The sequence below is a fragment of the Chelonus insularis genome, unplaced genomic scaffold (assembly GCF_013357705.1).
Source record: "Chelonus insularis isolate UGA/USDA-ARS -01 unplaced genomic scaffold, ASM1335770v1 contig_3_pilon, whole genome shotgun sequence".
NCBI lineage: Eukaryota > Metazoa > Arthropoda > Insecta > Hymenoptera > Braconidae > Chelonus > Chelonus insularis.
In genome coordinates, this window is record NW_023276556.1 from 2,363,034 (window position 1) to 2,366,230 (window position 3,197).

Sequence of the window (3,197 nt, forward strand, 5' to 3'; positions counted from 1 at the left end):
AAAAGATGAAACTAAAAAATTATTGATCGATGAGTTTGCACGTCACGTTCTTCTTTTGATAAAAAAAGAAGAAAAAAAAAATTATAGTAAATTTCTCTATTAGCACTGGATAAAACTGTCTATTACCTTTTGACTTTTTTTTCTTCTTCTACGGTCGTTTTTAAAGAAGTTATCAAAGGTAGAAAGATAAAAGAAGACACTCTATCCTATTATTTTTTTTTCTAAATTGCAATTTGTTGAAAAGTTATTAATTATATTGAAAAAAATTGATTTTTCTTCGAAAAAAAAAATTCCCTCTGAACAAATAATCTCATAACTCAGCTTGAATTTTGACTCAGCCATTATACTCGAAGAATTTATATACATAGACGGAATTGATATTTGAAAGAAAATGTTAAAATTCATTTGGTCAAAGAATTTCGGTTTCCCTATGCTCTGTCATCGAACACAAATAATAAACTACTAAAAACTCTTCCTTACATTAAATATGAAACACTTAACCATTAATAACAAGGTGGACTTAATGTGAAATCTTTAAAATATTCAGAACGTTGGTAAAACCCACGTAAATAAATTATCCTTCTTATGATCTAGAAGTAACAAAGTAACAAGCTTGCATAATTTTCAAGCTTTACATTCTTCCTCTTTCTTTTTTCTTTCATCTTCTGTATTTTATCCCGAATAAAACACGCAATTGGGTGGACTCGAACGTCCAGGAAAACAAGTTCAAGAACAAACACGCATAATACAACGATTTTCGTGAGTAATTTATCGAGGAGTTTCAGTATGGGGTGTAGAAGTCTTTGAACAAGGTCGTTGAAAAGGTGGATGAACGAGGACTGGTGTTGATCTGAATCTCGACTACAGTCCTATTAAGATAAAATATTTCAAATGACTACACATAATATAACATTATGAAAAGAATACATAACACATCGAATACATAAGCTAAAAACAGCTGTAAACAAGATTAAGTTATGATTATAGTAATAACATATAAATAGCTCGGTGAGATAATAATTATGTGTCTGTGTTTATTTAGGAAGTAGCTGACTTTGAATGAAAGTAATTTCTTTGCTTTCTCCTTTTCCCGAATGAACCAACAATGATTCTTTCTCCCTGCTTGCCTGCTCGCAGATTCAGGTCAAGTTCACTGTCTGCTCGGGCTCTCTTTCACTCTCGCTCTCGCGTTCTCACCGCGTACTCCCTATATATCTGTCTACATGTATATAAATATATCTGTAAGAATTCATATATGTATGTATCATGTACAATATATACTTATGAGAAGAAGCTTTATACTCATTACATTTCACTCGAACGTCACTAGTGGTTTCACGCTCCTACCGATTATGTCAGTGTCAATGGCACCGCGAGCGACGCCTCCGCAAGTAGTCGAGCACCAAAGAGAAGTCGAGAGGTGTTACGTCCTCGACTCGGTTCGCTGAACTGAATCTCACATGTTTCTTAATACATTCCAACTACTGCTGCTACTTATTTATATAGATATAAATATATTTAACCGCAACTTCTGTATGTTTTAAGAATAATTATACAATCCACGCTTATCAATTATTAATTTTCTTAACATTCATCCTGATTTTTTAATTGCTATTTTTATTTTTTTGCCTTTAATTATCTACTTGAGTAACGGATTGCAGGCAACATTAAAATGTTTCTATACAAATGATGATGTTGGAAATCGTTTAATTTTACATTTCTCAAGGCCATATGATTGCTCAGAATACATCTTCTCAATTCAGACTCATTTAAGTCACTTGAAAATTCGTTACTCACATATGACTTAACAATCTCAGATGGGCCACCTGTCTCTCTGGCATCGGAATCTCTTTTGCTTTGCCATTCACACTGTACCTACACCACCACCATCATCATCATCATCAAGAAATACCACTTTCTCAACATGTGATGCTTCTTTTCATTTTTTCCTCCGAAATCCCACGTCTTTGGTAATTCCTATAAGGCTACATGTGATGATGATTATCCTTGATGAAATTCCCAAGTGAGTCATTTTGAATTGGTACAATCAATATGTAACATTACATAATATATAAAATGTAAAATTTACTGTCAGTCAAATTCACTTTAGCAAGTGTAGTCGAGTAGTAAGTAGTACTTGTGTCAAATACAGCAACGTCAAGGTTTTCAGATTGCATTTCGATCTGGTTGGAATATTTTGATGAATTATTTATTGTTGTCTGGTGATTTTTTTTTTCATTATTTATTTGAAAATAAATTTAACTTTAATTATATACTGTTTTATTTTATGTTAACATTGAAAATATTTTGTAGTAATTAATTTGACTTTAAAAAAGTTGTTTTTAATTATCCATTGATACAAATAAAGTAAATTAATTTTTATTATCAGTAAATTGTCATTTTTTTGTGTTATTATTTTAATTATTTCATGAATTAATGATACAGTTTACATTAAAAAAAAATCATTACAGTTTAAAAATAATAAAAATGGTGAAAAGTATTGATTTTAAAATTAAAAATAAATAGTATTCTTTCGAGAGTAAAATATTTTTTGTAATACTGAGGATGTGTATTTATTTTTCAACGGGTATCCATCAACTAACAGTCTGACCACAAAATTAGAAAATCGGAGCCATTCGAACAAAACAACATTCCTCCAATTTTCTGAATCCTTCCATTAGGTGTATTCACCAATTGATCTGTTCACGTTAAACAATTACTCAAATAATACATAGTGTTATTTTTGAAGGTAATGGAGTACCTGGCATATTAAGTATTAAGCTGTTGATGTACACATGAGGACTGGTGCGTTAACTCGTAGTCTCTATAGTAAATTAGAGGATGGCGTGCTATCCACGGCATTCCTGTTTCATCTGGTGGTATATACACGGTGAAGAAGACGACGACGAAGAAGAGAAGCAGAAGAAGGAGTCTGGAGGAGAGAATAAAGGAGGTTGAAGGTCGGGAGGGAGAAGCTTAAGTGGTAGTGGAAAGACCGAGAAGACGAAGAAGAGAATGAAGAGGAACCTCTTGTGTAGCCCCAAGGGCCCTAGTCACAAGTTTCTCTCTCTTTCTCTTGCGCCAATCAGCTCTAAGCTTAGCTAAGGATGAACGTTTGCCAGCGGAGGGGAATCAGTGGTGAGACTCAAGGTATTTAAGGTACCGTGAATCGGCGGCGCACGAGTAGTCGACTTCTG